Source organism: Larimichthys crocea, chromosome VIII (assembly GCF_000972845.2).
Source record: "Larimichthys crocea isolate SSNF chromosome VIII, L_crocea_2.0, whole genome shotgun sequence".
NCBI lineage: Eukaryota > Metazoa > Chordata > Actinopteri > Sciaenidae > Larimichthys > Larimichthys crocea.
Genome location: NC_040018.1, coordinates 6,538,687 through 6,561,560, shown reverse-complemented (window position 1 = coordinate 6,561,560; position 22,874 = coordinate 6,538,687). Strand labels below are relative to the sequence as shown.

Genomic DNA, 22,874 nt, shown 5'->3' with positions numbered 1-22,874 from the left:
TATTTTACTCGCATTGACTGCAGCTGCGAATAAATTTTGGAAGCTCATAACTTTACAGAAACACCTTCCAAAGCCCACAAGTGGTGAGTTATTTCTTTACTTGTTATTAAAGTGTGTATCTGCTGTATCTGTGTGTGTGTGTGCGCGATGTAGAGATGGGCAGAGGTGTAACAGCATCACAACTGCTGGTTTCTTTTGTTTGCTGCCTCCACATCAGGAGTCTTTAACAGCAGCTGGATGTGAGCACACAAACACACACAGATGCTGTAAATAACACAAGCAGATGCCTCTCGCAAATGTGTAATCTGCTCACACACACGCACGCACTGAGTCAGGAGATGAATCTGTAGCCCGCAGCAGTCGTGTGTGTGTGTGTGTGTGTGTGTGTTACACTGATGTGGATTAAGATATTGTATCTGCAGACAAAAGGAGTCAACCTCCTCAGATAAGAGAGCGCTTGTCACCTCAGCCTTTATTCACAGCAGCCCTCCTGCTGCCACGGGGGGGTTAGTGGTGGTGGAGGGGGGGCTCTCCGGTGTCTCCGCCACAGATAATGACAGATAAATAAACCATAGGATAACCACGCATACTGCTCCTGCCTATACAGAGCCAGCATGCCACAGCTGAACATATAAAAGCTGCAGGTTGCCCCCCCCCCTTCTCACACACATCAGCCCAGCTGATGATCATTGATGGTATTAACACTGAATGCATTAGAGTGTATACATCCCTCCCTCTGCACACTGTTGAGGTATCGCTGTTTCTGGAGATCAGTGCGGATAAATAATGCATGCTGCTCAGACGCGGCACGACTGCTGAGCGCACACACACACACACACACACACACACACACACACACACACACACACACACAGTATAGCTGTTTTCCACTAGCACTCGCCCAACATGCAACACTTGAAAAGAGCATCCGTTGAGAGACTCGAGCACTCGCACCTCTTGTTTTGTGTTGAGAGTTCATCTAAAACATGACACTCTGGACTGGACTCTTTCTCTTTGTTGACATTCATCCCTCAGGACGCAAACCCCCACCACCACCACCACCACCCCTCCTGCCCGTCCCTGCTGATGCACCGGCAGGTTTTACGCTGCTGCATGCCTGCACGCTCACAACTTAAGGCTGCTCAGTGTCTGAGCACACAGGAGTTTGTCGCTCTCGCCGCTGCGTTCAACCTCCAAACATGAATGTTGGCTTCATGTTGAAGCATGCAAGAAGAAGAACACATTACAGAGGTGAAGAAGAAGAAGAAGAAGAGGAGGCGTTGTCTCACCTGTGTGTATGTGTGTGGTGTCTTCTGTCCTGGCTGTGTGTCAAGCGCAGAGCTTAAACTTCTGTCTCACTAGCGCTGTTGGATAAACCTCCCCTCCTCTTCACTCTCTCTCTCTCTCTCTCTCTCTTTCTACTCCCCCCTCCCTTCCCCTCTCTCTCTCTCTCTCTTTCAATCTGCTCTCTCCCACCCTCCTTGCTCGCCCTTCTTGATCTTTTTTCCCCATCACTCGCTGTTTTTTCTTCTCCATCTGCCTCTTTCTCCCCTCCTTCGGTGTCTTTCCCCAACCTGCTGCTGTCTTTGAAGCTGCATTAGGCAACCCACCCCACCCCATACAACCTCCAAAAAACAAACTATATATATTATATATTATATATATATATATATATATATATATATATTATATATGTGCTCAGGGGGTTGATGTGATAAAGAGATTTTGGAGGTGCAATGCGTACAACTGCAGTGGAGCCGCTGGTGGTGAGATACACTCAGATATGCTCTGTTAACCTAAATCCTGGAGTGTGTGTGTGTGTGTGTGTGTGTGTGTGTGTGCGTGTGTGCGTGTGTGTGTGTGTTAATGTGTTTGTGTGTTCACAGATAAACAGGAGGGGAGGTGCAGCCGTGCCATAATAACCGTTGGGCTATGTGGCAACAGCACTGCCAACTTCCTCCCTCCTGCTCATTGTAGGGAGTCATTATCTCACCTCTGGGAGGGAGGAGGAGGAGGAGGAGCGGGAGGAGGAGGAGGGGGAGGAGGGGGAGTAGCAGGGGAAGAGACACAGTGAGAGAGAATACATGTAATGCTCTCAAATTGAAATTCATCCTACCCCGTCTTCCCTTTATAATCTCATTCAAATTCCACAGTCTGTTGCTCGCTCATATTTAAATGAGCACTTGACTAAATCCCTCTTGTGCTTTTGCTTTTCTTGGCCGCCGCTCTGTTGCATCCGAGCAAGCTGGACGACGCTTCTCTGCAACAAAAAAAAAAAAAAAAGCTGGCGCGCTTCTTTGTGTTTTTGGTCAATACGCAGAAATAGAATTTTAGGAAGCCGGGGGCCGTGTGCGATGAGGCTAAACAGGTCTAATGACAGGCTGGCTGGCGACCTGCGTCTGTTCTGGCCGGAGAAGGTAATGAAGTGTGAGGGCACGTCCACGCTGACAGCCGGCTCTGTTTACACGCTTTGCATATTCTTATGAAAGTTAGCCCAAAGGAAAATCAGTGTAGAAATGTTTGTGTATCAGCTCACTCTCATAAACGGTCTTATTGTGATTAAAATGTTTAGAATGAAGCTTCGTGTTGATCTGGAAGAAGTTGGGTGATATCGCGGTATAGCAGTATTCCCCCAACCACATGCTGGGTCTTTTTCTACTGGGCCGCACAGAAAGAATGAATTAAAAAAATATTTTATTGATAATCAGAATCTGAAAGATGTTTTATTCTGAAATATGACCCGATAAATCCATCTGTGCACCGGTGCCACTTGACACATGTCAAGATGCTCCGTCACGTGATACGTTACCGCGAATATTAAGCCCACAGGCTAAAAAATGTCTCTCATTATCTCTTGATGGGACCAGCTCAGGTCAACCTAATGGTTAGTTGTATTTTTTATGCACGTTGTTTGTTTTTATACCGGTTGTTGGTCATTTTATTTCTTCATATTTACCACCACACCTTGAAGGTTGATATTTATTATTATATTGTCTTACATGGAACTAGTCCATTGGTACTGCTGCACTGCACTAGAGGATACCGTGTCAGTGTCCAATGCATTACATGCTTTCACCCAGCTGTGAAAGTCCTGTGTGAAACCAAAAGTCAACGAGTTCAACCACGAGTTCGCTTGATCCCTGCTGGGATTTGATCCCACAGTTCTGTGTTCTTGCTCTTTAGTTTTTTCTGCAGGGGTGCAGAGTCTTGTTTGATTTGTTGATTACAACTAACAAAGCTGTACAAATAAAGATGGAAGTAATCTCCTGGACGTCACCAACAGGTTTCGAGGAGCCGTTGTGAAGCTCAGTGTGGTGGCTCTGGCCTTGGCCATCTTGGCAGCTCTGCCTCCGGTGGCTCCCGGCTAATCCAAAAATGGGCAAAGATGCAGAGCATGGGTTGACTTGGAGCTGAGGTAGGCTGAATGAAACCTGGTTGCTCGAACCAGCCTTCTGTGATAACGCCCACCTGTCAATTAAAGCAGCCACAGTCTTAATTATCCATAAGATAAGTTGTCACGAGCGGGGAGACCAAAACCGTTTTTTTCTACCAGCCTGTAAACATGTTTATTTCTGCTGCAAACTTGTCTATTTTAATATGTGGACTTATGGAGATTTTTTTAGCCAACCTCCACTGAAGATGAACTGTGGTTTTTCCCAGTTGGCTTCATTTCACAGCCACAGAGGTTGGTGTTTAAGTCTTGCAGACAAGGGTCAGAACCTGGAAAGCAGTCCAACAACATCGGGAAATGGCGGAAATGATTGGCAAAGACAAACTGGCACCGAATCCAAACACACCAGCAAGGACAGGATAATGAGGCACAGGTGAGACTAATCAGGAACAGGTGAAACTAATCGGGGCAGGGCAGACAGACAAAAGTAGCGGGGGAACCCCAACACGAGATCTCAATGAGCCAACTCCTCGTCTTCGCTCAACTGTCGTGGACGGAAATTCATCTGCTTTTTTTTCTGGAGCTTTGATAACTTTTAATGAACTATAACAGCCTCATATTTGCTTGATCACCACAGCTCAAAGGTTAAGGTCACATTTTCGTCATCCTTCCTGTGGAGACGTCGACGAATGAATGAGAAGATCTGTGTGACGGTCTCTGCATTTCCTCCGTTTTAAATGAATAATTAGAAAATAGGGCAAGAGCTGAATCATCTACCGTTCCCCCTCATGGAGGTCTATTTCTGGGCTCTTTATTCTGCCATCTGCCATCTTCAGCAGGTGTTCCTTATCCTGCACCATGAGACCAGCATACAGGACAGACTCAGCTAATGACCCGCCCTAGCTTTCAGTTAATGATGGGAAAAGATGGCAAATTGGTCCCAATGTCCCCCTCATTTTCTCTTTTCCCACATGCCATTTTCTCCCCGTCTCTACCCTCACCGTCACTCTTTTATTCACTTTCTCCCTGCCCTCTTCATGGTCATCAATCCCTCCATCCGCTCGGGATTAGCCAATTAACCTAAAGCCGGTGTAAATGTGCCAAGCAGAAAGATGAACAGCACCGATGCCGCTCTATAACTGCGAGTGTGGGAAAGAGAGAGCTGTGTGTGTTTCTGTTGCTCATGGTGAGTGAATGTCAGAGTTGTCTTTGCTGGCATTAATTAGTGAGAAAAGCATCTGCTACAAATGCAACCACGAGTGCAAAAGCCTTTGTAGTGTCATCCCGGAAAATACACGTTTCATGAGCTGAGTATGTGGAAGAATAAGATATGGAAAGATTTCACCATAAACACAAACCGCAGAGCTGGATTTTTTATTTTATTTTCCACAGTGTTGAAATTAAGACTTGTCTTCAGATAGAAGTTGACACGGTGTGTAGGCAGCTCCAGGCAACCTTGTTAATAACAAAGCACGGTCTCATCCATGGAAATGGAGATATGGCGATAAGCCTCTGAAATGACATCTTCATCCTCCCTGACATTATGTTTTATTACTGCTCCATGCCACCCAGAGAGACGGATGGATGGAGATGAGGAGAGATAAATAGATGTGAGGTTATTGAGATAAATGTTTGGAAATAGTGAGAACCAGTTATATTTTTTAAAACCTCTGTAATCCAGGTCGGATTCAGAGCTGGTGCTTGATCTAGCTGTGTCCACACCGCTGTGGATTATGGAGGATCTTTGCCTGCTTGGATTTTTATTATTATTTTTAATTAACTGCAAAAATCCACTTGAACAAGTCAATAAAGTCGAACTACCTGTGAGTTCCACTTGCTTTTTGTATAACACCTCAATCCCACCGGGCACAGCTTGGCCACGAGTTTCAGAAGTGTCCTAGAAGCGGCTGTTCTATTTTTGACGGACACCACGACCAGCCACGTCAAGCAGAACAGAGCAGATCGAGCTGGCCGGAAATCAGATGGAAAAACACCATAGATAATTAATTTCAAGGACACTCAACAAAAAAAACCAGACAAACTTACTAATGCTAGAAGCACATAAACCGCTCGAGGACATCTGAGGGAAAACCAGAAAGCATTTTTTGAAATGAGACACCATTCAGCCAATTATGAGTTATTGTAGCATCAAAATGAAGGCCATTAAAATTTAAGGTAGCAAAGTTGCACAGTTTGGCTTGAATTTGGTTCACTTTTAATTTTGAGATCAACTTTTAGTTCAGTTGTACATTACTCTTTGATTTGAATGACGACATAGAGTAACTAAAGTACAGAGTTATGGAATAATGTACAGAGAGCTCATATGGCTTGGTTGAACCGGGATGATGTGGTGCTAGTTGATTGAGCGGTGATGCTGGTGTGTGTGTATGCATACATAGAGCTCACAGACTTCCTATTCCTCAGCTTGGTTTCGTGTCTCTGCAGAAACGTGTGCAAATTTAAATATAAGTAGATGGGTAAATGATTGAGTATTCCTCCATGGCCAGTGATGTAACAGACCGGTTTCATTAAAGGGATCCCGATTTCCCTCTGGTTAATTATTCATCACAGCCATTCACGAGCGCTCGCTGTCTTCAGACGCCAACTCAACCTCGGTGGAAGGAAGTCGTGCCTCACGCTTACCTGAATTTTTTAAATATTTGAATATGTTAAAGTTGCTTTTGATTTGCTCGGGTGATTTGTTGCATTTAATTTTTCATGACTATCCATCTTGAAGATTTTTAATATTAAAATTAAATTGGTTTATTTTATCTTGGATCCATATCTCATACTTTATTCCCCAATTTTCAAAACACAGATGGCAGCCAGGCGCTTCATACCCTGTACGACTGAGCCTCTGCTGTGTTTGCATACTAACCAGTTGCCTTCCTGCAGCCATAAATCATCAATCTGTCACGCGTTTCTGAAAACTCAATTAAGAAAAGATTAAGTCTTATTTATTATCCTTCTGCTTATCAACATACCCTGGAATAATGATTCGAGTGCTTAATTTATCTTTCACATCAGAATATTTTGTTGGAAAATTAATTTTTTTTTTGCGTTTTTTAAGTTCTATGTTATTATTAACATCAAGAGCTTCAGAGAGCATTGCTTCAGGTTGCAAGGGGCTCTGTCACTGCGGGCTGCCCTAGTTTCATCATTAGGTCTGTTTTTATGGAGCAGGCTGGTAAACTAAATATAGCTGCACAGTGAGCTCAGTCACACAGCAGAGAGAACAAAACCGCCGCTTGTTGTTGCTGTTGATAGTGATAAATGCAGATGACACTGCGATGGAGATGAGTCAGAGCCAGAAACAAAGCTTTCCTCAACTGCAAGTTACATGGAAAGAATCTTTTTGGACGTGTTGATGTAAACAAATGTTATACAGATAAACTTTAAGGTATGATGGTGTCAGCAATAAGCTAGAAGTAAACTGCTGTAAACTGTAGCTGCTGTTAGCTGATGACTCTTAACTCAGAGCACCAGGGGAGTGTTGGTGTTTGTACAACAGGTGTTTTAGGCCACAGGGAAGAAGACGAGGATTTCAAGCCTGGGACAATGCAGACAGGGACCGGAGCCAGAGGTGTTTCAATATTGGACATAGCTATTGAGGATGATGGAGTAAACCAACCCGAGACCGTGCAAGAGGTCCCCGTGCATGAGTAAATCTGGGCTTCTTGCTGTTGGACTAGTTAGTAATATTAGCTGTCTTGTGCTGTTGCAGCTGCTTGATGTTTAGCAGTGGTGGCAAATTAGTTTCTCACTAGTATTTGAACAAACACACGTGTACAACTGTGCAATTTCACGACAGCGGTATTCCACTCTGAAATTGTGGGTGCTAAAGGTAGATGAATATGACGGCTCTGGTCGCCTCCATCTCGGCAGCCCTGCCTCCGCCAGCTACCCACCAACCCAGGCTGTAAACATCTTCATTTCTGCAGTGAGGTTGGGGGCTTTTGGTGGTCCAAATATTGCAGTTTTTTTGGCTTCACTCCACGTTGCCGCTTGCTTAGCCATGGTGTAGTGAAAACCCCTTTTTCGACTGGTGTGACAAGGTGCCTATTTAGTGTCTCAATGACACATTGGTATACCAGTGGATCAAGTTATTGCAGGTTGATACCACCACCCTTCTTGCACATTTCCCTGTGCACTACATTGATAGTATCATTTAATGTGGGTACCTCTTGGCTTGACTGCAGTGATCCCCGCCAAGATCATCTCTCTCAATATGTTGGCACTGCTATTGATGCCATCACCAGACAGATTACTCAACAGATTCTTAAGATTTTTCTGAATCTGGTCAACCTGATCTGATGCCATATTCATGCAGCACAGTTTGTTCCACTCTATTACTGGATGTGTTGAGCAGTTTCATCATCTAGCAGCTGGATCTTCAGTGATAGCAGCTGGTCCCGCTTCAAACACTTATACAGGTGTCAGAGTCAGGGTCTATTACAGAAAGGCCCTCTGTAACTGCTGGCAGATTTACAATTACTCCCTCAATCTGCCTCAGAGCAACGCTCACATGAATTCTTCCTCTCATGCTGTTATGTCTCCTGATTGAGCTTCATAAAATAGTCGTCTTCTGTCAAAGTATTTGAATGTGGACCATGACTGGCACCCTGCGTCCTTTGCCAGGTTTGATATAGTGCTTAAAGGAATTGTTCCATGCAGTTCTCTGGTAAAAGCACACCTCATCTGTGCACTTTAATCTCCCGGTCATTGGATCATGTTTATCAACCCCCTGAATTAACAGCTTTAAGTGATGTGCAGGTGCTGAGTATTGCCCCAAAGCTGAGGTTTGCCTCCTTGGCAGATTTGTTGACAAAGAAGACTCACTTCACTTCACTACACAGCATTTTCTAGCAGGATGATTTGTGCAATTTCACATCGGAAAACTTCTTTGGTGTGCTATCTATGATTTCCATAATCAGCTTAACAATTTCAGATGCTGCCTCATCTGTTTCCTCAGAGGCGCTGGACAGAAACAGACTGTATTCCTCATCGGAAATGTTATCACAATGTTCGGGGCACATGCCTGCTCTTCAAGTATCTTCCTTAGCTACCACCAGGAGATATTTTTTTTCTGGTATGTTCTCTGGCAGAGGAGTTACTGTGGTCTGACATGACTTCCCAAGCTCCTCTGCCTGCTCTTTTGATTTGTCATTCATCTCCTGATGACCAACATTACCTCCAACATACAGTTTTTAAATAATCCTCCACATGTGTCTTAAAACCGACTTAATTTTTAAAGTAGTTTAACATTAGACAAGATGTTTATCAGACACGCCGACATGTTCAGTATAATTTCTGCCATCATCTATGTGTAGGGAAGTGATGGAAACTATTTAGTCCATTATTCTGACCAGACTCTGCTATTTCAGTGCTTATATTTGGCTCTGGCAGACAGAACAACAGATGTTAGTGTGATGGCCTCTCAGAACTAATGGACGTATGAAGAACATCCCTGTGGTGGACATTTCCAGGCATTTGACAAATAACAACACAACTACCTGGAAAGCTGGAGCTCTCTAAAAGGGGGAAAAAAAACAGAAACCTAAACCCCCGCCTGCTAACAAAACTAGAAATACAACAAGAGTTCCTGGCTGTCTGGGCTCGCTCTCGCTCACACAGACAACACCATTTTCTGTACTGTCAGTTAAGGAAGGCTAAAAAAACACAAAGGTCAACTTTGGTATCAGTGAGAACCAGAGCTGGAGTCTATACACCAATGGCGTAGGTTTTGATTTATATTGTCACTGAAACTATGGAGCCCAGCACAGTAACTTTAGATTTTAGCAATGGAAAACAAACCTGAACTTGGTTTCAGCACCAAAAAAAAGTATTGTTATTGGCGAGCTGACACACATTACTGCTTGCCCCAGTAGCCAAAGCATTATAACATTATGTTAAGGAAAGTAGGCACCATCACAAAATGACGGGAAAATATCGTCAGCTTCATAAATTAGGCTGCGAGGCTTGGGAACCCAAAAGAAGGAAGAATGGTGTATGAAGGTGAAGATTAAATTAAGGAGTACAGTAGGAGTAGAATAACAGCTAAGCTCCAGAATAGGAGGAGAGTGACATAACATGACACAAAGGTGAATGCACTGTGAGATTAAGTCAGTCGTTCCATGCGCAACTTGATATACCTTTACGTCTTTGTGTGAAGCAACCTGTTCCACAAGTAAACATGACTTGAAATTCAAACAGCCTGGAGGTGCAACAGAGGCGATATGTGACAGAAGAAGTGGAGCACATGTGAACTATAAATGAGAGCAGCAGCAGCAGTATACCTCATGTGGTGTTTTAAACCCTAAATGTGTAAATTAAGAGCTGATCACGTGGGCATATATTTACCAGTGCACACTTTCTTGAGAGATGTGTCAAGTAATAGACAAGGTGGAAAGTAGAAGAGAAGTCAGTAGAAACTGTAAAAATACTGACCAGATGATTGGATGAGCCATCTGTCTATCCCCATCCATCATGGGCGAACTTAAACCAATCATATTCCATCAAGAAAAAGCCTTCAGTGCCATCCTTTGCTCTTATTTCAATGTAGAAATACTCCTCAATCAATCAGTTCAATGCACCGTAGTTAGTAAGGTGTGTGGGGCTATTTAGGTGGAAGCACAAGCTTTAGACATATATTGACTATCTTCAAGCTACCTGTTGAAATACACCAGATATGCTCGGTTTGAGTCGGTGCTTTCCTCCCAAGGTTGCGTCACAAACCCATAATATCAGTTTTTCCTTCATTTTGCCTTCTGTGCCTGGCTCGCTGCCTTGTTTCTATTGGCTGTGCAAGCTGAATTGACATGCAGCGAGGAACTGCTGGGGTGCTGTGCAAGCCACTGGAAATAATGGCTTTCAGATCGCAGTTCTGCTGTGTTCTGTTGTGTCTATGAGGGCCATGCGTTCTTACTGCAGCAGCCCATGTTCCTTTCCAGCCTGGCCCCTTTGCTACATGTCTCTCTCTCTCTCTGCTGTTTTTCCTGTCATCTATCAAATGTCACTATCTAATAAAGCAGAAAATACCCTAGAAATATCTTTATCTATAGAAAAACATGCCTGTAGCTACAGCCACAGCGGGGGTTGCCTCTCGTCCTGCATGATACAGAGTTGTCTCTTAATCAATACGGGATACAATATGTCCGATCTTTACATCCCATTTACATGGGATCCGCACATCCCAACCAAAAGGGGCATATAGAGGAGGAGTATTAAATCAGAATGACTGGCAACTCATCCGTGCCTTGGTTATAGACGCTTCAACATCTATAAAAAGAAAGAGGCTGTCCAAATACAGATCTAGAGAGAGCCAGGTAGAGTCACCATTGTGTCATTCTCCAAGTTCATGTTTCTTAGAGGATGTAACAAGAAGACCAAACACCTCCATATGCAATTGTGTGTGGTGAATAATTAATCTTTCAAAGGCCTTCCTGAAAAGTGATGGACTAAAGATTAAAATGACATTTATTTTATACACAGGTCCACACAACCTACATAAAAACAGCAATTTTAGTTTCTCCACATTTCCCTCAGTCTGGAACAGGTTGATCTTTATTTTAATGCCTCCATTCAGGAGAGTTGTTCTGGTCAGTTTGACATAAAAATGAAAATGGAATAAATGTATTGTTCAGTCGTTCATTGTGGTCTACCACATCATTTACTATTCCTGAGTTTACTAGTGGGTTTTTGCTTCTTCCAAATATACCAAATAGTTTATTTTGACAGACATTTTGCACACTATGATCTGATTTAATCCGTAATATAATTGATGCAATTGTGTTACTCACTCGTTCTCCACATTGAAGGTGGTAAACGTACCTGTAGCTGCCAGTAGATCCTCTGATTGGTCAGTAAGCGGTGTGTTCAGACCACTGACAGAAGAACTGACAAAGATTGGACAGAGTCCTGAAGTGTTTTGAAGCTCATAATCGGTGGCTCTGCCCGCTGTCATATTGGCTGACTTGTCTCTTTCGCCTTGCCATCTTTATCTGAACCAAGCTTCAGCCTCCGTGGCTGGGGAGTGAAGTCAATGGGGAAGTGCCAAAAACTGCAATTCCTTGAATGTCCACTTGAGGCTGGATCCAGAAGTGAGTCAGTCTCCATAAGTCCCCATGTCCAAATGTCCAACTTCACAGCAGAAATAAACATGTTTACAGCCTGGTACAAAAACAGTTTTGGTCTCTGTAGCTAATTTCCCCGTTCATGACAACTGTACTGAGGGTGAATTTATATACAACTCACCTGTTATATTAAGGCTTAAAGTTAAGCAGGATTAAGAGCGTGGACGCTTTGATTGACAGGTAGGTGTCCTTACAGATGGCTTGTTTAGGGACACAGGCGTCATTCAGCCCGCCTCTGGTCTGCAGATGATCCGATTTTTAGATTAGCTGGGAGGCGATGTGGCAGCCTGGTAAGATGGATTCTCTCATGATCTTGTGAGCTCTGCTACTTTGAATTTCTGACTTTGACTCTGTAAGATTCAGAGTTGTGAGTGCTCACATGTTGGCTCCATGTTTCCACTCGTCGACATAATCCTGTTAGCACATGTTGACGGCATTTCAGCCGAAAATCCAGACAATAAACTTTTGTGTGTGTGTGCATGTGTCTGTCCCTTCATCTTATAGATTGGTGGCTGTCATAGTCTGAGCGCAAATATTTCTGTGTGAGCCTCAAAGATGGTGACGGCAGGTAATCATCACACACACACACACACACACACACACACACACACACACACACACACACACACACAGGTGGCAGTAATCTCTGCTGACATGACCGTCTCAATCTGTCTTTCTGCCTTGAGGCCTCCATTGCAGAGCTGATTCAATTTGCCTCCATCAAAATGCAATTTCTCTGCTTCACCATCACCGCTCACCTCTCCTCCTTCCCCTCCTCCTACCCTTCTTCTAGTCCTCCTCCCCTCCCTCTTTCCCTGTACTCCCTCATTCTTCCTTGAACCTCGCTTTCGTCCTCTTATCTTCTGTCTCGCTTCTCATCTTGTCTTTCTCCCCCTCTCTATTTTCATCACTCAGACTTTTTTTTTCCTTTACAGGTTGGATCCTGATATTTCCCTGGGGTTCCTTGTCAAGCCAACTTGTGTTGTTTCTCCCCGGATGATCAGGGAGATGGGGGGGGAGATGGAAAGGCAGCAGGAACTTTATCCCCTTACAGACCGATAGATGCTCTCACATCACATCCAGGTTAGAGAAGATGCAGGTGGCACGAGGGTTTCGTGGCCTGGAGCCACTCTAAACGACTGAAAAAAGACTGTTTCATAAAACATAATGATATGCATGAAAAATTATTTAAAAAGGAGCACTTTAAACGCAGACTGCAGCGGGTTTTATCAGATGTAGGTGTCAAAGCTCCTGCAGATGGAAAGGAATGAGTATGAATACATTAAGAATAGAGGAGAATACAATAAAATACAGTGCATGAAAATGCTATCAGGTATTTATTCAGGACCGACTGTTGGAAGAGCCATGGGATAACTTCTGTTATTATTTGGTGCTTGAATTAAATTTGACTATACAGTACAGCCTCAGAGCATTGTTTCATTTTTCTTGTATTCGTCTTATTTCAATGAATGTCCGTTGAAGTCCACATAGATTTCCTCGTGCTGGATCAAAACTGCGACAAACATTCAGGAACGCAGAGAACTGGATCTTTCTGCATCTGCTCAAAGCTGACAGAAACACAGTCCATAAACTTAATCGAGATATTCGTCTTCATGGATAATTATTTTTCTCAAAAAGAGCTATATAGTACAATAGTTTACCTCGAGGTGTCAGTCATATAGCATGCATTAAATATACTGTTGACAAACCTTGATTCCACCGGGCAAGACTCGATGACAACGCTGTTTTGAACCATCTAACGTGCACCAGAAGCATTTTGCCCACCTGATTTTGTTGTGTCTTTAAATCTATGCCTGAATAAATAGGTTACATAGTTACATTGTTTCCTTTTTGTTGTGGTTTCTACGATTCAGAGTCAGCACAGGGTGGTTTGTTCTGTTCTGTGCTGTTTCTGTGTCCGTCTTACTTCCACTTCGATCTGCTCTGTGCTTCTTGATGTGGCTTTTTGTGGCTTCCATCAAAAATAGACCAGTCGTGTTGTCTCCACAGGATGCTTCTGCTGTTAGGCTGAGGCTTAAAAGAAGAATCCAATATATTTCAACCTGGTGCATCCCCTATTGACGTGGCCATTGGGATTCTATTGGTCGTGCTAACTTTGCACCTCCATTGTATAGATTCAGAGAAATGGGGACTAGCACAAAACATTGTATACTTGGCAAGAAAGTAACCATTGAATGACATGCTGGCGATGACCTTTGTGGCCATTGCCACCTTCTGGATCTGCCATATTCAAAGGGCACCTTGTACCTTTGGGAAACACATCTTAGGCTTCATGCTGCTTTGAGACGACGTGATATCTGCCGGACCTGGCAGACGTAGGACATCAAGTCAACGGAATTTTCTTTGTCTTCCATGATAACTTCCATTGACTAACTTTGACCACTCGTCCATGGACAACTTTAGACATGGCGAAACGACTCAGGTCGATGTCATCGACTGTTATGTTGCAAGGTGGAACTGTAAAACCAAGGAACTGTCACTTTTCCTCTCACACATCGTGAAAGAAGGCAAGAGATGTCTCTCGGCGTGACATGGCGAGAATATATCACTTATTTAATCGCCTGCTCTGACACGAAATTTTGTGCACAGGGTCATCTTAGCCTGAACATACTGTTGGAAGACGAGGTCCCAATCAGTAAACCATAACAAGGCCCTGGCACCGGAGCTGTTTGACAGGTGTAGCCTGCTGAGAGAATGATCTACACGTATGTGGTAGCGCTTCTTTGATTTTACTGACAGTGACACTACTCATCAATAATTCATGCTACATTTTTACATATTCAACTGGTGTAAAGCCGTGTGACTGTGGATTAGTCATCCTGTTTACTGCTACCTAACGGTATGTGATTCACGGAAAACAAATCTTTTTTTTGACCAGAAGCATGTGTGACAGGGTTCTACTTGTAAATTTGTTAATCACTTGAGATAATAAAGGGCAGCTTATATCCGGCTACATTTAGTACGACACTCTCTGCAACAGCCAGTTCCCTCTGGAGCAAGAAATAGTTGCAATGTGACAAGACATAAGGGAATTAAGAGCTATTAATACCCGCTGTTAGCAATGAGCCACTTTGGTACAGTAGTTTAACACATAGTGGATTTTAACAAAATGTGAGTTGTTGTACAAAGTTTAATGAAGAAGTCCAACATGCATTTTAAAATTTAATGTCTCAGCATGTGCACAAATGCACAAAATTAAACAGAATTCACCTGTTAAGGCTTTTTAGAGTCTCTAAAACATCCAGACGACAGTTCTTAATGAAGAAACCTTTGGCTGTTGCTCACACAGTAGGCACATAGGCACAAGCAAGCATCAATCTGGGTATGGCTAAGAGATTGAACACTGAATGCTTGCCATTTGCAAATCACCCGAGTGACCAACACCATGAAGCAACCAACACCAGACTCATGCAATGCAGCCGAGCCACAGCCAACCAACTTTACGTCGTTAACGGCATTTTATCATAGATAACATTAGCCGTGAGGTCATTTGGCAAGCTATAAATAACATATAGCGTAGGACCGCAAGCTTTGGACTTGTGTTGTAGTGGTTGCTGGTCGTTTGTTGACGTCAGCGGATCAATTTCTAGGCTAATGAGAGGTAGTGTTGCACATTGTTGACACTATAGGGAAGTGATTAGCTTACAAGAGTGCTGTTAATAGCTGAGCTGTTTGGAAATATATGAATGTCTGCAGCAACAACGATTTGGCTAAAAGCATTGTGCAATGTAATACACACAAAGTTATTAAAAATAGATACAGTCAGATGTAAACAGGATAGGATGTTTTGTCCCATGTGAGACAATTATGCCCCAACACACTTAACAGATGTCCCCAAGGGCTGTGTGAATGATAGTCTGAATGATTACCACTAGCTGCAAGCGATAATGAACATCAACAAACTGTAACACCACGGCTCCTCTTGTGTCATCTCCCTCTCTCCTTAAAAAGCCAAAACCCATCATCTGCCTGCAGTGCATCACACTTTATCACATTTGCTTCAATTTGTGACAACTGGATAATCAGTAACTATACTATCGAGTATTGTTCAAAGCTAATGAGATGGATTTCCAATGCGTGGACTGACCCTTGGCTAAGACCCGCCACCTCCCGTTAGATACTGTTGCTACACATTTTGTGTTTTCCAGTCGCTCTATTTACAGTTTATATTACATTAGCAGATTTATTTAAAATATCGAGTGAGGTCCTCGATTTCTCGAAAAAGCAGCTCCTTAAATTTAGTTGGGTATCATAAATTTTGCTTAGATGAATAATATTGTCTTATTAACTGTACTTTTGAAGCTTTTTTATGCTAATGTAAGCTCTGTGAGTAACTTTGAAACTTTAAAAAAGGTCCTGAATTTCCATTTGTATATAAAATATTAGCACCAGTTCATTATCTAAGATGCTGAAATGAAGTAGCAGTATTTTTTACTATGTATTGCAATATAGTCACAGTATTTTAGTGCGATATTATAAGAAGTCTTTCTTTCTTTCTTTCTTTCTTTCCTGTCTACCATAACATTGAGATGTTTACTATGGAAATATATAAGTTACCTCAACCATCAACATGTTTACTATGGAAATATATAAGTTACCTCAACCATCAACACAAAGGTTTATTTTTATACTTTATTGATGGTATTTTCAAAGAATATGTTGAACTTTTACAAGCAGATATGCACTGACAAACAGATGATTTGGAGAAATGAAACTCCGCCCAGAAGGAGATTTTTTCTAAAGTCACCTGTAACTAGCAGTGAACATCAGAGCCGTGGAGCTGCTGCTGCTGCTGCTGTGAGAGATGTGACTTTTTATATCACTTCAGCCAGACTTAAGGAAAATGTACAACATGGATACTCTCTCCTTCTGTGTGTGTGTACCTTCTTCTTCGACAACTGCAGCTGAAATGACCTCCTGGTACGGATAATGTAGGCTACTTTACAAGTACAAGTATTAAAAAAGCAAAATGTGTCAATATTATATAGACTAATAGTTCTCAAGCTGTTCTGTAAATAGTTTTCTAATATAACTGCTACTGATCAATCCACATCAATTTCAGCCTGAAACGACTCCTGGTTTGTCACCCCCATATGGATATAAATAATTTAGTTGGATGTTCTACGTAACGCTCTACGGCACTTAGTCTCACACCACCAGCTATTTCACTGATTTTGGTGAAACTGGATCATATTTAATGGAGGAAATGTTTTCTGGTTTTCCCTCTGATGTCCTCCGGCTGCTCCGCTTCAACTCTCTGTGATTTACAGAGTTTATGATGGACAGTGAAGTAAACTGCCAACTGTAGCTGCTGTTAGCTCAGTCTGATAGCCAGGTTGTGAGCTGAGAGCACCTGGGAAGTGTTTTGGACCACCGGGAAGAAGCAGATGCACTGATTGCTGGTGGGGAGCAGAGGTGTCGTCAGAGTTGAACTATAGCTGGGCTAGTCACTGGGCTCAAAAAGACGTTGACAGAGTAAGAGTAAATCTGACTGTCGTCTAATATAATCATAACAAATAACACGTGTACAGCTGTCCATATTTGTGACCGTAGTATTGCAGGTGCTAAATCACAAAAATACAACGTTGCTTTAAGCGTGTTGGTACCAAATCCTCGACAAACCTGCTATACCTGGTTAATGGTGATAAGCTATGACTGGGACTTAGTGAATGGTCAATTCCTGCTGACTAAAATACACTTTGACTTTCCAATTTTATTCCCATAGAGGGAAGTCAGGACCCTGTTTAAAATGAAAGCAAACGAGCGGGACCGTGCATGTAAATGTGCAGAGATAACGTGGATACAAGTCGAATAAAAGAGAGAAGAGGAGAGAAAAATACACTCGTTTTCTCAAGGTCAGTGGAGTGTGCACGTCTCTGCTGTTATTGAGTAAAGGCAGAGCTCCCACGCTGTTCTCCAGAGGCTCTGCGATAGGCTGGCTCACTGCCAACATGTTACCATGTGAAATAATGGTAACAAAGACAGATCGCCTCAAACTCTGCACAGCACATGGAGCATCTGAGTGCTGCTTCACTTTGCCAGAATAGAAGAACATCCCAGATTGTATAAACACTGTTAAACACTGCCACTGAGTCGATGGAACAAATGGAGAAACTCAGCAAGATGTGAATAGTTTTTATATTTTTTCTTCATGAAGATGATTTGGACCCACGTTTTGGAAACAAATATATCTTTTATATAACTAACTCTGCTTCCCTGAAGTTAGAGTCAATACTTACGACCATTATTTTGGGAAACATGATTTATTATGAGGAGTTTGGGGAAAAGATCAGTTTCATAGCAGCTGCGAGTATTAGCTCACAAAGACTGGAAGCAAGGGGAACTGGTACCCCGGCTCCATCAGAGGTGCTATCTTACATATTAGAGCTGTCTTATCTTACAAAATCATGGATGTATTATATTTAATAGTCTTCCAATTTAAGGCACGAGGGGAGACAGAAAGAGGGTTGGAAGAAACACTGACTCCAACACTTCTCCCTGGTGAATTTGTGATTAGGAAATATATATAACATTTACTTGGCCGCTTATGAGACAGAGCTGCTAACATATCTGTGGAGTCTAACGTTGCAGTCGCACATGTCCCCTTTAGCATACGGTACACTGGACTATCTTTGATGAATGCAAAGGAGGTAATATCCCACTGTCATCCCTTGCAACAAAAGTTCAACCATGAAAACAAACCATCAATACGACACAACCAACAAGAAATCATCAGGTAGTTACTGTTGGATATTAAGCATTTGCCATCTTTTGCACAGGTCCAGGTGTGTATAGTCTGAAACGACACGACTTAATGTGGTCCAGCTTTAGAACAGTGTAGTTTCACTGCAGCAGACCAACACGCATGTCAAATTACATTCAAGTGCAGGCCAATATCCACGGCTGAGTCCTTATGAATTCTTCACATCATTCCTTGACCTAATAATGTTTTCCATCAAGGTCAAGGAAAAATGGTAGAACAGACAGGCTTAGACTTGTTAAAGACTATCATATAGCTTTTTGAACCCATAGCAGAGCACAACCTGAGCTGATATTACGTGAATATAACCCAAAGTCGAGTTAAAAGGGTTTCCCAGGAGAGCAGAAATATATGCTCAGGCTGAGACTTAGCAAAGACAGATATTGGTTTTCCTGATACTGCAGTAACCCTTGTGGCATGTTGCTGCCCTGTTCGCCTGCGTTCTGCTCCATCGGACTGATCAGAACTGACAGGAGCATCTAAAGCTGCTGAGTCTTAGCTCCTGGACCAGCAAACTATCGACTGGGCCGGTCATCAAGACTCTCAGGCATCTAAATTGATCTTTACAGATAAGCGCACAAACACAAAACCGGCGATTCTTGCAGCGGAGTCCTTCATTAAAGATTAAATCAACTATAAATCAGGCATGGCAGAGGAGTCATTGTTGCACTTGCACTTGTCTGGAATATCAAAGCAGGTGTTTCCAATTAGCTGTCAAACACCTGCTGTGAAATTAGAGAAAATCTTCACTCCAGGCATCGTTGACACGGCTTCTTATCACCCGTCTGTGGGGTGCACTAATTCCAGGATTTATTTAATGAAGTCAAGTGTTATTTTTTAATTTATTTCCCTCAATCTGACTCTGCTGCTTCCACATCATTAGATAAACCGAGTGTGATCTCTTGTAGTCAACCTGAGCACAGCTGTACACTGAGATTGTGAAAAGGAGACTCTCATCCACGTGGAAAAATGTCACCGGAGAGGTCACACAGTATCGCTGCATTCTGGTCTTGTTTCTTAACCCCTGTGGAGGTACAAACTGTGTCAGATTTATCCCAGCGTGATTTAGAAAGAAGCCCCCATGTACTCGTGACTCCGGATCCAGATGTTTATTAGATCCCTGAAAATGTCCGAAAAATCCACCGCTGCTGTTGTGGAAATGATGGAGATAAATGTTCTGATCTTTTCCACTCAGAAATGTGTTTTTCTTCTCTGTGCTTCACTCGGATGTTTGAGCCTCACTATGCAGAATTATGTGTGTGCAGACTTTCACACTGGAAAACAATTTTTACATGCATCCACCCAAGGAAAATTGTTTTTGCTGTGGAAGCCAATATACAACTTACACAAGCGTACATTCATTTGTTCGTATAGTTAAATATATAAATATATAATTACATTGTTATTATTCATAGTATAGCATTTTCACATGTCATAAAGCATGTCTGAAGGAGATCTTGAAGAAATTATTGGCCTGAAGCTAGGCACAGAAACGTATAGAGACTCCAGTCATTTTTTTAAATAAAACACCCGGTGCAAACTTCGGATTGTAAGAACAGCCTAAAGGGAAACAATAACGTAGCATATCTGCAAATGCAGAAGCATTTTTAGAAGCAGATAGACCAAGGAGAAATCTGAGCGAACAAAGTCTGGCGGGCACAACGCCTCGCTTCTGAAAACCCCCCCTGGTGTGGAAAATGTAACAAAGTGACGGAGTCGTGCCTGGTGGGGTTCCACCATAAAAGAGAAGAAAGTGCATTAAAAAAAAATGTTACTTAAAAGTGGAGTGTATCTGATTCTGGAGAAATCGAAGACGACGATACAGAGCACAGCAACACAGCCTTTGGCTTTGCTTTGTTTACTCAGTCCAGCTTCATTTTTCATAACTATAAGAACATTTAGGTTAGGTTGATAATCGTTAATAATCTTCGCTCTTGGCTGGCCTACCTGCTTGCGCGATCAAACCTTTGCAAATGGTCCAGAATGCCGCAGCGCGACTGGTTTTCAATCAACCTAAAAGGTCACATGTCACCCCACTCTTCAGCGACCTGCACTGGCTGCCTGTAGCTGCCAGAATTAAACACAAAGCTCTGACGCTAGCCTACAAAACCACCTCAGGATCTGCCCCTGCCTATCTCAGCGTCTTACTAAAGGCTCACGTCCCGACCAGGGCGTTACGCTCCGCTCATACAAACCGTCTAGTTGTACCCTCGCCTCTCGCAAAGCGAGGTCACTCTAAACTCTTCTCTGTGGTCGTTTCGAGAATGCTTCCCTGCCTAACAAAACTAACAAAACTAACAACTACTCTGTGCTCCTTTACACCTTTCTCAGCTTATGTCCTCCTCTGTAAGTCGCTTTGGCTAAAAGCGTCTGCTAAATGCAATGTAATGTAATGTAATGTAATGTAATAATCTTTATCAATAATTCAGACTTTTTATAGTTTACTTATTCCCTGATGTATCTTGATTCTGTTGCTTAAACAATAATATACTGTACATGTCATTTAAAACCAAGATAACTCAACTTATACCAGAGCTTGGAAGTATTACAACAGACAGAAATACTTGAGTACCTTTCACCTTTGGTGGTTGATGCTTCACCAGTTAATGAGGTATAATAAAAAAGAAATGCACAGTGTTTCAGTGAGAGTTCAGCTTTTTTTTCTTGCTTTAGGGACCAGACGTCAGAATTTCTTTGGATTTATACGTCTTTAAATCTACACTGCACGTATCAGTTTGGACCCAAGGTAAGCCTTTTGTCTGTCAACCCCACTCGTCCGGTCTTCTCATTACCTCCGTCTGAGACTCTGCTAATGGCAGCTTCACAGCCAGCTCACCTCGGCTACATAATGAGCTCAAATGAATTGTGCTCCCTTCTATGGCAACGCTCTGCATCGCATAACAAAGCATGAATACTGAGCAAAGCTACTCACCCACAACTCACACACACGCTCGTACGCACACACACACACACACACACAACACATAAAAACAACCACATGAGTTGAATTTTAAGTGAAAGCCCGGATATGACGGAGAGCAAGCTGTTCAGACATCAAACACCTGGTGTGTTCGCTTTGTGCCGTGAGCTGCAGGGCACGCGGTCTAATTTGTTCGTAATATATGAGATGCATTGAATGGAATATAATTTTGGGTCCGTGATGCTTTAGAAATAGATAGATTGATAGATGCTTTATTGTCCTCACATAGAAATGTGTTGCCACAGTCTGCACAAAGCCTCACATGCATAAAATACATTAAACGCCAGAACACAACCACAAAGATAAATATTAATTCTGCACATTTTTCTACCCATATCCCATCCATATAGCTCTCAGCAAATGACTGGGTGTTTGGTTAAGAGATGCTATGACAGAAGGGGCAAAACTCCTGCCATGGTGCGCTTGTTTACGGGCCAGGGACCTGAATCTATGACCAGATGGCAGCAGTATGAAGGATGAGTTGAGGGGGTGGCTGGGGTCGTGTGTTATACTGTATGCTCTGTACTGTTGAGGTCTGAGAGGTTGGGACTGGGGAGACCGATGATTATAGAGGCGCGGTATGTGATGTTTGAGTTTCTTCTTATTTGAGGCAGTTGGCATGTTGAAGAATCAGATAAATAGTTGTTGGCAGTGACTGTAGCACTCCACAATCTCAACGGTTTCATTATTGATGCATACAGGGCTGTGAGCTGTGCTACGAGTGTTTGAAGATCAGTTTTGTTCTCTTAACGCTCAGTTCCAGATGATTGTTTGTGGACCATTGTGTGATGTGGGAGATAAAGTCTTGATAACTTCAAACAGAGTTATCGTCATTGAGTGTCGGCAGAGTATTGAGTGGCCGAAAGAGTCATTGGAGTAGAGGGTAAACAGAAAGGGGCTTAGGATGCAACCTCCAGTGTTAGGATATTACAGTTCCTACTCTTACTGTACGTTCTGTGGTCTGAGGGCACTGGTGTACCCAGTGAATGGAGGATGTTGTGCTGGTGGTTTCCGATCATCTGGTGATGTTGAACGGTGTTTAAGGCAGAAATGAAGTTGACGAAGAAGCCTGGCAGAGTTACGTTAAATACAATACAGATGTTTTTGGTCTTTGTCAATCAAAGTGTTTGTGCTGTTAATTATCTATTACTTTAAGCCTTAATATAATTTGAATGGGTGGATTAAAATGAAATTCTGTTGTCGTGAGCAAAGAACGTAGCTATAGAGACCAAAATGGTTTTTGTACCAGGCTGTAAACATGTTTATTTCTGCTGTGAAGTTGGACATTTTAATACGGGGACTTACTGTATGGAGGTTAAAATGTTCTGTAGCCAGTCTCAAGTGGGAATTAAAGGTTTTGGCACTTTCACATTGGCTTCACTTCACAGCCATGGAGGTTGCCACTTGCTCACAACACAATCTCTCAACTTCCATAAGATTGTAAACCCAATACATTTTCTGAATCCTCAGGGTCATGCCAGTATTTCAGTGTTTGGATTTTGTTTCTCTGAGGCTCCCTGGTGCCACAGAATTAAAAGACAATATATGACATAGGCGGAAATGGCAGGAAAATGTGTGTGATTGAAAGTT

General features: G+C 42.6%; 1 protein-coding gene and 1 long non-coding RNA gene across 2 annotated transcripts in view; one reads left to right on the top strand and one right to left on the bottom strand.

Annotated features, from left to right (window-relative positions):
• The window catches only part of c1qtnf4 (C1q and TNF related 4), a 28,628-nt gene extending 27,214 nt beyond the window's left edge, over positions 1 to 1,414 (bottom strand). Inside the window, exon 1 of the mRNA XM_027281141.1 lies at positions 1,290 to 1,414. The gene's annotated coding sequence lies outside the window, so the exon portion shown is untranslated. The remainder of the gene's footprint in view (positions 1 to 1,289) is intronic.
• Positions 1,415 to 2,013: 599 nt separating this feature from the next.
• Positions 2,014 to 13,255, top strand: LOC113746266 (uncharacterized). Its single transcript, XR_003462712.1, has 3 exons — positions 2,014 to 2,417; positions 12,028 to 12,091; positions 12,459 to 13,255. It is a non-coding gene; the product is annotated as an uncharacterized LOC113746266 (long non-coding RNA).
• Positions 13,256 to 22,874: the final 9,619 nt, after the last annotated feature.